This window comes from Pongo pygmaeus, chromosome 12, assembly GCF_028885625.2.
Source record: "Pongo pygmaeus isolate AG05252 chromosome 12, NHGRI_mPonPyg2-v2.0_pri, whole genome shotgun sequence".
Lineage (NCBI taxonomy): Eukaryota > Metazoa > Chordata > Mammalia > Primates > Hominidae > Pongo > Pongo pygmaeus.
Window position 1 is genome coordinate 69,565,730 of NC_072385.2, and position 13,125 is coordinate 69,578,854.

The window sequence follows — 13,125 nt, forward strand, 5'->3', positions numbered from 1 at the left end:
TGGGATGAGATCACCTAGGGCCTTGCAAGAACTTTAACTTTTCTCTGAATGAGATGGGAGCTTCTGGAGGAATGACCTGATCTGACTTAAGTTTCAACAGGAGCAAGCTGACTATTGTTTTGAGAATAGACTGATGGGGTCGGGGGGAGAAGGCAGAAATGGGGAGATGGCCTAGAAGACTTTTGCAACAATCCAGGCAAGTAGAATCATTGCACTGCACAACTCCAAGAAGCAGCATTAACCCTGCCGTCTGTACGAACGGTACCTTCGGTAATGAGCAGTATATTATAGTCCAACAGCCACAGTCAGGGGCCCCGCGGGCAAGATGGCTTGGATCAGACTGGATGCAGTGTGAATGGTGAGAAGTCTTTAGTCTAGATATATTTCAAAGGTAGAAATAATAGAATTTGCGGACAAATTAGATGTGGTACATGAAAGTCAAGAATGATTTCAAGGTTGCCCACTAGTTTTATACATTATTAATATTCATTATGCCAAATACCATTTACTAAGGACGGGTAATTCATAATTATTTTAATTCAACGAGCATCTACTGAAAGTCTACTATGTAGTATACTGTTCCAGATTCTGTAGGGAAATTTTTTAAAAGTACGCTGCAACAACAACAGAAAATCCTGCCCTGGAAATAGTTACAATTTAGTTCATTAGACATATTCTCCATAGAATAAAGAACCAAATACTGTATAAAGCAACATAAAGCAAAAATAGGATAGCAGGACTAACAAAATGGTACATATAACTACTTTTCTAGGGAAATGGTCCAATTTGAAAGTAATCTTATATTTGTCAAGATATGCCCATATCCTCTGTTCTACTCAACAACGTAGTCACTATTTTCCTATAGGAACATGACTCCTGTGTTTTCCATTTAAAATAGTTATTGAACTCTTACCTTGTACCAGGCATGGTACAGACACGTACCAGATATGCTCTGTGGTTGACTCCTGCTCCAGCAGGAAGTATATAAAAGGCTTCATGTTTGAAGTACGAATTATTTGTTTCATGTGCTCTTCTGCTGTGTCTTGGGTTGCGTTTTTCAGTTTGGTTGAGAATTCATAATTTTACCTTGGCCCCTAGTTCCTATTTGTCCAGTTTCTGACCTGTCAATGTTCTCTCTCTTTCTCTCTCTCCCTTTCTCTCTCTCTCTATGTATATATATATACATATATATATATATATATAATTTTTTAAAATTATTTTGAGAGATGAGGTCTCACTATATGGCCCAGGTTGGTCTCAAACTCCTGGGCTCACGTGATCCTCCCACCTTGGCCTCCCAAAGTGCTGGGATTACAGGCATGAGCCACCACACCTGGCTTTTACTTGCCAATTTGTATACCTTCTGACCACTGATCTTACTTGCAGCCCACGGGCTTATAAGGACTTTTGAGATCTTGTGGCTTGTCATGCCTCACCTCAACCACCTCATTCATAGTCAAATCTTGCCCCTTCCTGTTTTGTGGGTTTCATTAAAACAGCTTTCCTAATAATAATGATATAGTGAAGATTATAATAATAATTATGATAGTTAACATTTTAAAGTACCAACTATGAACTAAGCATTAAATTATGCTATTTAAGTACAATCGTCCCTCAGTATCTGAGGACGATTGGTTCAAGGACTACTCCCTCCTCTGCAGTTACCAAAATCAGGGATTTGAGTAAGTCTTGTATATAAAATGGCAAAGTACCTGCATATAACCTACACACATCCTTCCAGATACTTTAAATCATCTCTAGATTACTTATAATACCTAATACAATGTAAATGCAATGTAAATAGTTGTTACACTGTATTTTTTATTGGTATTTTTTATTGTTTTTAAATATATATGTTCAATACACAGTTGGTTGAATCTACAGATGTGGAATCCGCAGATATGGAGGGCTGACTGTGCACTTTAAACGTAATCCTCACAGCACATCTACGAAGTCTAAATACTATCATTACCCCACAATGAACTGAGCTTTAAAGAGCTTAAATAATATTCCAAGGTTACTTAGAAAGTGGCAAAGCTGGAATACAAACTCAGACCCCATGAACACTATTATGCCAGAACACGTCCTTTTGTACCTTGTACCTATTGAACATGATTCAGAGGGAGAACTCAAGCCAACCCCAGCAAAGTTCTCTAAACTCTCAAAGCCTCTATGTCTAATAATGATCTTTCTAATGTTATGCATTTATCATTTTATTTATTTTTCCAAGCTCAAGTCGGAAATAACATTTGCAATACTATCCATCCTGTTTTTTAAGGTGTTGATACTAGAATTGGTTTTGAATGGCCCTAGATACAGGTGCACACACATGTAATGAACTCTGGACCCAGGATAAATATGTAGCAGTTGAAAGGGTAAAAATGCCAACTGGGACTTCTAACAGACCAGGTTCAAAATAAAAAGAGATGAGAGAAAGAGGGGGAACAAAGGGAGAAAACTAACAAGCGTTTATTGAGTATTTCATGTTACCAGTTACTGCATTAAAATGCTCATTTAATCCTTAAACTCTATTATTAGTCTCATTTTACATGGGGGAAAAATAAAGTGCAAAGAGCTTGTTTTCCCTCTTTGCAGATGAACAAACTGTGAGTTAGAGACTGATAATAAAGTCACATAGCTAAAGTGTCACAGCCAAGTTTAAAGCCCAAGGTTGGACAAACTCCAAAGCCTGTGGTATTTATTACAGGCTCAAGGGTAGCCCTTCATGATTGCTACCATCAAAGGCAACCATGATTGTTCACACTTTTTGTAATCCCCTCTCCTCGAGTGAGTGAAACTTGTGACCTGCTTATAAACCACAGACTATAGAAAATATGCTAGGATATCACTCCATTTGGCTAGCAGATTCACTTTAGAGACTTTAAAGACACTCCTCACTGGCTGATGAAGTAAACAGCTGTGTTAGGGAAACCCACAGGGTGAGGAACTGCAGGTGGCCTCTAAAATCTGAGGGCAGCCTTGAGCCAGCAAGGAGCCAGGGCTCTCAGTCTGTAAATGCAAGAAAATGAATGCTGCCAACAACCTGAAGGAGACTGGAAGCAGATTCTTCCTCAGTCAAGCTTTCAGATGAGAATACAGGCTGATGGATGCTTTGATTGCAGCCTTGTGAGACCTTAAGCAAAGTTAAGTTGTGCTCAGACTCCTGACTCACAGAAACCATGACATAATAAACTTGTGTTGCTTTAAATTGCTAAATTGGCGATAATTTGTACACACCAATAGAAAACTAATATACCATAGTATCTTGGTTTTTCCCTATGCTTAGGGTGCAGTAAATTCTTAGTAGATTACAGCTGCTATTATTATAATAATCAAAATGGAAATCTGAAATATCGAGGTCAAGAAAAAAGTTAACAGAGAAATTTAACAGAGTTAAATAATTGCTTCCAAAGTAACTAAGCAGCTGATGTAGAAGACAAAAAGATGATATGTTGAAAACTTGTATATTACTCCCAACAAGTATTGAGTACATTATCATCACCACATAAAATATTATAAATTTTCTAGTGGTGCTTATATCTACATTTAGCTTTAATATCTTATACCATACTCAAAGTAAACTGGAAAGTTTTCCTACATTAAGATAGTCCTATATTACCTATGAAGAAATATCAAAACACAGTTTCAGGTTAGAGTCATATTGTTATAAATTATCATTTATATTTTTATATACTATATATTAGCTATATCAAAAATCATAAAATTTTTTAAATTATAAAAACACATATAATTATATATTTTTATATATAACATTTAAGAATAGCTCAAATATGATGCATAAAATAATTCAGGACATTATTGGATAGAAAATCCAAACCCTAATGAAACAATTACTAGCTTGACACCTTCAGTTCATTAGTGCATGTAAATCTTGCTTATCAAAGATAGCTTATTTATACTAAACACACAATATAATTACACATATTTAGCTGTAGAGTAGGTTAAGAATGTGGATGGGTTTCCATTTGATAGATTCAAGGTTTGCTATCACAGAAAAAAGAAGCTAGTGCTTCTATCTTACTAAATTGGAAAATGATTTTTCTAATTGTTCATTCTATCAGTGCCTCCTTTCCCCTCTGTATTTATATTGCATGTGAATGTATAGTTTCTATCAAATAAATCATTAGAAAGGCAATGTTCAGGCCGGACACGGTGGCTCACGCCTGTAATCCCAGCACTTGGGGAGGCCGAGGCGGGCGGATCATGAGGTCAGGAGATCAAGACAATCCTGGCTAACACGGTGAAACCCCGTCTCTACTAAAAATACAAAAAATTAGCCAGGCATGGAGGCGGGCGCCTGTAGTCCCAGCTACATTGGGAGGCTGAGGCAGGAGAATGGTATGAACCTGGGAGGTGGAGCTTGCAGTGAGTTGAGATCGTGCCACTGCACTCCAGCCTGGGCGACAGAGCGAGACTCCATCTCAAAAAAAAAAAAAGAAAGGCAGTGTTCAGTGATTGAGTAGATATGTTAACCTCATTACTGCCACCCATACAAATATGCACAGAATACACAGTAAACATAAACATAGCCCTTTTATAGGTGTTATGGCATTAGAAAATTTGCCATTCTCCCTCTAATTAGAACATATAACTTTGATGGACTATCACTTTTCATGTGATTGGTGGGTAACAGATATAATAAATATGCCAAATACAGTGTTAGTGACATGGTAGCTAAATATTTTCTTCCTGATTCCTTTTTTTGAAGGCAATGATGGAATCTTAACTCCTATCAATTTCTTAATTTTTTATTAATTTTTTAATTTTCTATCATCTGCGCTTTCTGGAAATGTACACTAATAATATATCTATACCTTCTTATTTGTGATTTGGCTTTTAGTTCTCATACTGACTGAAATGATTCAAGTGATAGCAAGTGAACATATTAATTAATTTGAAATTTATCTAGCTTTAAATGAAATTGCTTGCCCAGTTTACACTCTTTAAAAAAATTTTTGCAAACCTGATCATCAGCATTTACTTTCCTGTTTAGATTCAAGATTATGAATTGTTCTGTGGAAAAGTAAAAGTAAAAGTAAACATTCAGCTGGATCCCTGAAAGAACTAAGCACAACTCTTAATGTGTATTTTCTTCCTATGGTGTGTTATCAACAGATGGATAATGAGGAAGCAAACCAGACTGTCTTGTTCTAGTGTCTGGGAGACAACTGACGGTTATCATTTAGTCCAAGTGCCAACTTGGAATCTTTTCTGGAACAAGGTGGGGTATAAACACAAATATTTTTTTAAAGGCCAAATCGGCCAGGCTTAAGGAAGTTTTTGAACTGTTGTTGACTTCCTGAGGCGGGTCAAAATATACGAATTTGCTAAATCCAATTCTTAGCATAATCTATGAACTGATTCTAGACATAAAGAAAAATTATTTTCCTTTCTGGCCTTAGATAAAACTTGGTTAATCCTCTTGTTAGTATTTCACAGTATAAACACATCTTTTTTAATAAAAAATTTTTAAATTGACAAATAATAATTATATATATTTATAGGATCCAGTGTGATGTTTTGATATATGTACACACTGTGGAATAACTAAACCAAACTAATTAACATATCTTTCACCTCACCTACTTTTTTTTTTTTTCTTTAAGAGGTGGTGTCTGGCTATGTTGTCCAGGCTGGAGTCAAACTGCTAGTTTCAAGGCATCCTTCCACTTCAGCTGAGACTACAAGTGTGGGCCACTGTACCCAGCTTATATTTTTTATGGTGAGAACATTTAAAATGTACTCTTGGCCGGGCGTGGTGGCTCACGCCTGTAATCCCAGCACTTTGGGAGGCTGAGGCAGGTGGATCACGAGGTCAGGAGTTTGGAGACCAGCCTGGCAAATATGGTGAAACCCCATCTCTACTAAAAATACAAAAATTAGCTGGGCGTGGTGGTGTGCGCCTGTAGTCCCAGCTGCTCAGGAGGTTGAGGCAGGAGAATTGCTTCAACCTGGGAGGCCGAGGTTGCAGTGAGCCGAGATCATGCCACTGCACTCCGGCCTGGGCGACAGAGCCAGACACAGTCTCAACAAAACAAAACAAATAAATTACTCTTTTAGCTATTCTGGAATATTAAATACATTGTTATTAACTGTGGTCATCATGCTGTGCAATAGATCACTAAAATTTATTCCTCCTACCTGAAACTTTATACCCTTTGACCCACATTTCCCCCTTCCTCATCACCCTTTACCCCCCAGTCTTTGGTAACCACCATTCTACTCTGCTTCTATGTAAACTCATCTGGTTTTATAAGCGATCAGGGATTTAAGAGGACTTCACTATTTTATAGCTAAATTTATTTCATATTGGGGAATGATTTTCTCACTTTGTTTCTTACCTAATTGTAGAGGATTGAACTTAGAAAAATATAATGTAAGAGTTCTCTCTCAACTATTTTTGATGCTTCCTTACTTTTTGTCCTCTTCCCCCAACTTTAGCTCCTTGGCGGGGAAAATATTATTTCATAAAAGTTATGTTTGCAGTTTTCAAAGTGACTTCTTAGAAGTGAAACTTGGATCAACATTTTTTTCAACCCTCCAACTATAAGAGTTACATTTTCACTTTTGATTTGTTAAAACATACTATGTCTTATAAATGCTTGAAATTTATTTTTAGGGAAGAAATTCAAAATTGAATAAAATCTTCCCAAAATTACGCCGCAAGCACGCAAATGATTGAAGACCTTTTTCTTCCTAAAATATATATGTGTGTGTGTGTGTGTGTGTGTGTGTGTGTGTGTGTGTGTGTGTGTATATTTATACACTAAGACCTTCCCTTTCTTGTGGACTGTGTTTTATTGGTTTAAAGTTGCAAGTCCTGTGAAACCAGGCTGAAGTCAGAATTAGAAGGTATTAATCATCATACACACTCCAAATATCTCAGTCAAGTAACAGGAATAACTGATTACAGTGCCTGGGAGGAAGGCCTGGAACTTGGGGAAGACTTGGAGGGGAAGACTGCATGGGGAAAAGGCCTCAATAGAGATAATTGGGTTGTTGCGGAGGGGTGACCTTTAACCTTTGGAAGGGCATTTACTTGGGAGTGGCTGAAAAGCATTTACTTCGAGGGGGTGGGGGAGAGGTGGAATCTCGTGGAAGTATTTGCTTTAATAGGTCCTGGGTGATTTAGGGATGTTTCGAGTCGGTTGGTCTTGGGGGTGGCGAGGGCTACGCTGGAGGGGTCGCGTCCCAGTCCCGGGGAAGGCGGCAGGAGGTTTTCTGGGTGTTCCTGAAAACTGGGAGTTGGGGGGAAGGGTGGTGGGGAAAGTGGAATTCAGCGTGGATTTCTGTCTGCGTGTAGGACTATTAGAGGAGGCGCAGGGGAGCCACGCGGTGTATTCCCCGCCCCGAGAGAACTCTGGCTGCGCCTGCGACTGGCACCCCGGCCTGCGCCAAGGCCGCTTTCCCCAGGCGGCGGGCGCTCCCCACGGCCCGGGCCGCGGCCCTCCCGCCCCGGCGGAGCCGCGCGGTGGATTGTGGGCTGGGGGCTGCGGCGGCCTCCGGCGCTGTCTCCCCGCACCCGACCGGGCCGAGCCGGCTGGGCCGGCGGGGTGAGGGAAAGCAGTGGAGCCGGGAGCAGAAGCGCTAGAGGCAGTGGTCGTGGCGCGGCGGCGGCGGCTCCCCTGGAGGCCGGGGATGTGGGAGAGGCGGTGGCAGCAGCGGCGGAGGCGGCGCTGCGGACCCGGGGGAAACTGCTGGCTGAGAGGACACCCGGGAGAGACGTGAGGGAGCCGCCGCTGCCGCCTCTCACCCCTGAGTGGAGCTGGGCTCGAGAGGGCGGCCCTGTGCTCCCCGGGCCGACTGGCCAGCGGGCGCGGGGCGGGGGCGGGAAGCCGGGCTCGGGCCCGGCCGGGCGCCGGGCGGCAGCGGCCGTGGAGCAGCAGCCTCGGTGCGACGTGGAGGGCTGGAGGCGGCGGCGATGCACTAGGCCTCGCTCAGGGCGGCTGCCCCGGGACCCGCAGGTAGGTGTGCCCCGCGGCCCCCCGCGCGTCGCGGCCCACTCTCACCCCGACCTACTGCGGAGAGAGGGACGGAGACCCCACCCCCTCGGCTCTTCTCCCCAGCCCCAAGCGGACGGAGTTTCGGTCACAGCTGACCGGCGCTGAAGCTTCCATGCTCCTTTCCGCCACCTACTTTTTTTTTCCTTTTCACTCTCCCTCCGGGATCGGGGCTGGCAGCTGAGTTCCCTGCCTCCTGTCAGCGACCGCAGACGCCGCTCTTGCCCCTCTCTTCTTTTTCCGGGATCCCAGCTCTGGAACTTCCATCACCCCCTTAGACGCTGCCCCCAAACTTTCCTTTTCTTTTTCCAGCCAGGCCCTTAGTCCTATTGGATTCTACTGGAATCGTTTAAACATTTGTTTGTTTTTCTCTCCGGGGAATGCTAACCCAAAGAGTTACTCAGTATTTTGCATTTTGTCAATGTGGCTTGAAATAATTTGTTCAATAATTAATTTTCTTCAGTTCTGCCTCCTTCCATCTCTGCGGAGACAGAAAGGGCAGGCCCTCCCTGCCGTCTCTGCTCTCCCGTCGTTGACTTAGGAACTTTGGCTTGCCAATTATAATTAGCCATTTGGTCTGTTCATGTGTTGAGTTCAAGATGGTATTTTTAGCATTTGACTGACCGGCGTTGCAAAAAAAATTTTTTTTCTTCTAACCAGCTTTATTTTTTGGTCTTTATTGAGGCTCTTACTTTCGAAGAATTGTTTGGACTGTTTTTATTTTTAATTGGCTGTATTTCTGATTTGTCAAATCAAGGGCAGTCTTAATACTAAATGCCTTTAAGTAATACCATGATAAATTACTTGTAGTATACCGAGAAATATTACTGCGATAACCTAAACTGCAGATTTTGATGTACATTCACTTTTATAAATCCGAAGGGGAGTTCTAATTGGAAAAAGCACCTTCAGAGCCTAAATGATTTCTAAGCAGTTAAATGATGGAACAGAGGGAATGATGGGATTTGTTTGACTGTATTTGTAGTGTAGTCAGAATCGGATTTCCTAGAAATGGATGTTGATGGTTCGTAGTGCTCATCATTGCTCATGATAGGTTATCAGTAGCTGTAATTGATAGTTGTTTGGGACGACAGTAGATGTTTGCGATTTTATTGTAATTTGGCTATTTTAAAATTATGTTCTGATAATTTAAGAATTATTATTACACTACCAATCTAAGAGGCAGTCTGAGGATCACTTTTTAAATAAATGAAAAATGTTTTAATAGGTTTTTAAAATAAAGAATGCATCACAACCAAATCGTAAAGACTGTTTTGTTGTTGATATTCGTATATTTTGTTCTTGTAGAAGTATTATTACTACAGCATTTGGCTTTCTGAAGTGTTTTTGAAATTAGAATTTAATACTAAAAGTTTACTAGGAAAAGGTGATTACTTTTGCATATGTTTATATTTTCTGGAAAGTTAAAATTGATTTCTGGATAAGATAATTTTTTGTGTCAGAATTAAAGTCAATTCCTGTATAGCCCATGAAACGGCAGATTTTGCAGAATTTCTTCATCACACTCTTTTTTTTTTTTTTGAGACAGGGTCTTGCTCTGTCGCCCAGGCTGGAGTGCAGTGGCGCTATCTTGGCTCACCGCAACCTCCGCCTACCGGCTTCAAGTGATTCTCCTGCCTCAGTCTCCTGAGTAGCTGGGACTACAGGCGCTCCCACGCCTGGCCGATTTTTGTATTTTTAGTAGAGACGGGGTTTCACCATATTAGCCAGGCTGCTCTTGAACTCCTGACCTTGTGATCCACCGGCCTCGGCCTCCCAGAGTGCTGGGATTAGAGGTGTGAGCCACCGCCCCTGTCCATCACACTGTTTTTTTTTTTTTTAAATCAACAAAAGTTAATTACAATTCCTTTTTCCTGCTCTTCGCTGTTTAAAAACTGCTTTATTGAGATAAAATTAACATAGCATAAAATACGCCCATTTAAGGTGTACAACTTGGCCGGGTTCGGTGGCTCACACCTGTAATCCCACCACTTTGGGAAGCCTAGGCAGGTAGATCACCTGAGGTCCAGAGTTGGAGACCAGCCTAGCCAACATGGTGAAACCCCGTCTCTACTAAAAATATAAAAATTAGCCAGGCATGGGGGCGAGTGCCTGTCATCCCAGCTACTGGGGAGGCCGAGGCTGGAGAATCGCTTGAACCTGGGAGGTGGAGGTTGCAGTGAGCCAAGATAGCACCAATGCACTCCAGCCTGGGTGACAGAACGAGACTCCATCTCAAAAAAAAAAAAAAAAAAAAAAATTGTACAATTCAGTGGTTTTTAGTTTAAATAATTGTGCAACCATCACCATAATCTAATTTTAGAACTTTTTCATCATTCCCTCAAAAAATCTTTATCCATTAACAGTTACTCCCCATTCTCTTCACCCCACCCCCAGCTTTAGGCAACCACTAGTCTACTTTCTGTCTCAATATTGGCCTAATGTGGGCCTTTCATATAATGCTGTTGGCTCATAGCTTCTTGAAAAGCTTTTCCTTTAAAATCAGTGTACATGTTAAAATTTTTTATTTGAGCTAGGGAATAAGCAACTGATCACCAATATTAAAAGTGATGTTGTAAATAACTGATACACTTTTTGGTTGTATTCAGCATAAAGTTGGAGAAAGAAGGCATGAATGGCTTCAGTAACCTCAAGAGGTGGTTTGGTCAGCTCGGAATCAATAAGTAAAAGTGGGCATTTTTGTCATTGAATATTAGAATATCAGGGTTGGAAAAGATCTTAAAGGTCATCAGCTTACTTCCTGCTTACCTTGCTATTAGTTGGCAGCAACCAGATGAGGAAACATGGAGATTAGAAGCTTGAATCTCTAGGATGCTCAAGAACCACAGCATGGCCATGTAAAGCAAGAAATGGGACTTTGAAAGTTAGAATTGTTTAGATTCTTGTATATATGTATGTATTTGACATTTTACTAGCAGAGCTGAGAAAGAACTGGACATTCCCCCAACTTTGGGGGAAAAGTGGGTGACTATATGTAGCTACATTGATGAAACCCATGTTACAAAATCCTCTGAAAATGCTTTAAGCTAAGGAGGGATAGCAAATGTATTATTTAGGTATCTTGTACTATTAATATCTTATTTTTTTAAATCCAAATTTTAAAAAATTATAGTTAACAGGGCCAGTTGGAGGTTACCTTTTTCAAATATCCAGTGCCCTAACATCTAAAACAATGGCTCTGCGAGGACTGTTTTGACCTCCAAGGGAAATCTGGCAGTGTCTAGAGACATTTTTGGTTGTCATAGCTGAAGGAAATGCTATTGGCTAGGGATGTTGCTAAATACCCTACAATGCACAGGACATACCGCATCCACTTCTGCAAGAAATTTTCTGGTTCAAAATGTCAACGATACCATTGTAAACCTAGGGGTTGCACGATTTCTGGTAAGGACCTAGTGTTTTTGATTCCTACCAGGTGGGAGAATAGTCTTAGTGGGCGATGTTTGGTGAATTAGATTAACACCTTAGATCCTCTAGCAACTAACTCTATTTCTTTGCAAGAGGAGGAATTGAGGGAAAAATAAAAGGAAATCTATTTACGACATAAGGCAGATACTCTTTTGTATGTTTAGGTTGTCTTCAAATCTGAAAAAAGAACCCCTTTTTTCCCCTAAAAATAGACTTAATTTACTGCAAATTTAGACTACTATTGTTTTGAATTGTTAGTTATTTTTGCATATGTTTTTGAAATTGTAAATAGAATATAGTCATATCTTTTTTATCCGGAAGTGATTTTTTTTTTTCCTGGCAGCTTCAACTACCAAGGAAGAAGTAAGCTAAGTGTTTAACTTAATGTATGTATGTATGTATGTATGTTGTGAATGTCCAGAAAAATTCAAAGCTTATAATGAATCTTTTTTTCCCCTATGAGCTCCACTTTAGACTATTATTTAATGTTTTTAACAAGCTTAATTTGTTGATGAAAGAAGGTAATTGACAGTTGAGATCACTTTTGCTATTTATCATCCATACCTTATGGATAAGTTACTCAAGTTATTCTTTCTGAGCCTCAGTTTTCTCATCTATAAAATAGGGGTAGTGATAATCCATGTATTACAAGGCTATTGTAAGAATTATTAAATGAGGTAATATGTATTAAGATGCAGTGTCAACTATAACATACTGTAGAAGAGTTATTTGCTTCAGAAGAATCAAATTAAGAAGGAATATAGAGGTTGTCAAAGGCAGGAATATAGATAGTAAGGCGGAGAATAGTGATGGCTGACAGCCTCTCTAGGGAGGAGAGAAGCACTAAATACAAATATTGATAACTAGTAAAACAACTAGTATATCACTATAATCTGAAACTCCTTAATATAGGGGCAAACTGACTTCCTTCTGTAGCACCTGAGAGTATCACCGTTATAGCACAGTAAAATAACTGATTATTATAATGGTGAAATTAACTTATTAAGAAAAGATTACCTTGTTTTCAAATATGCTATTTGAGAAGACTTGAAAATATATATTTTATTTCAGAGTTAAAATTTTTGGAAGTGACTTATACAAAAAGTTTTAGTGTTTTTAAGAGTATGCTACCGTTATTTGGATTAATTCCCTTTTGGGGAATAATCCTTTTGTCTTCATTTACTATGCCTGCCTTCCTGTGTATTTGAAGGGTTTTTCTATTATCTGAAGGTAATTATTCTTCAGATGTGAGGATTTAACTGAAGAAATAGGGGTTGTAAGCCTGCTCACCATTTGTAAAATCTCATTTCCTTCTAGATTTCTTTTTAAATTACTTTTCATCTTTCTATGCAAAAAAGTCACTTTGATTTTTCTATATGTCCAGTAGTCCACAGTTATGCTGTAGCGTTTAGAGTTGAATTAATTAAAATGCATGAAATGAATGGGCGAAAATATAATTTCTTAGAATTTTATTATTATTTTTTGAGACAGAGTCTCACTCTGTCGCCCAGGCTGGAGTGCAGTGGCGCAATCTCGGCTCACTGCAACCTTTGCATCCTGGGTTCAAGCGATTCTCCTGCCTTAGCCTCCTGAGTAGCTGGGATTACAGGTGCGTGTCACTATGCCCGGCAAATTTTTGTATTTTAAGTGGAGACAGGGTTTCGCCATGTTGGTC

The 13,125-nt window shown here is 40.0% G+C and overlaps 1 protein-coding gene across 2 annotated transcripts in view; it reads left to right on the forward strand.

Moving 5' to 3' along the window:
* Nucleotides 1-7,845: 7,845 nt before the first annotated feature.
* VPS54 (VPS54 subunit of GARP complex) overlaps nucleotides 7,846-13,125 on the forward strand; it is a 120,125-nt gene continuing 114,845 nt past the window's right edge. For both annotated transcript variants that reach the window (XM_054475130.2, XM_054475132.2), the window contains exon 1: nucleotides 7,846-7,985. The gene's annotated coding sequence lies outside the window, so the exon portion shown is untranslated. The remainder of the gene's footprint in view (nucleotides 7,986-13,125) is intronic.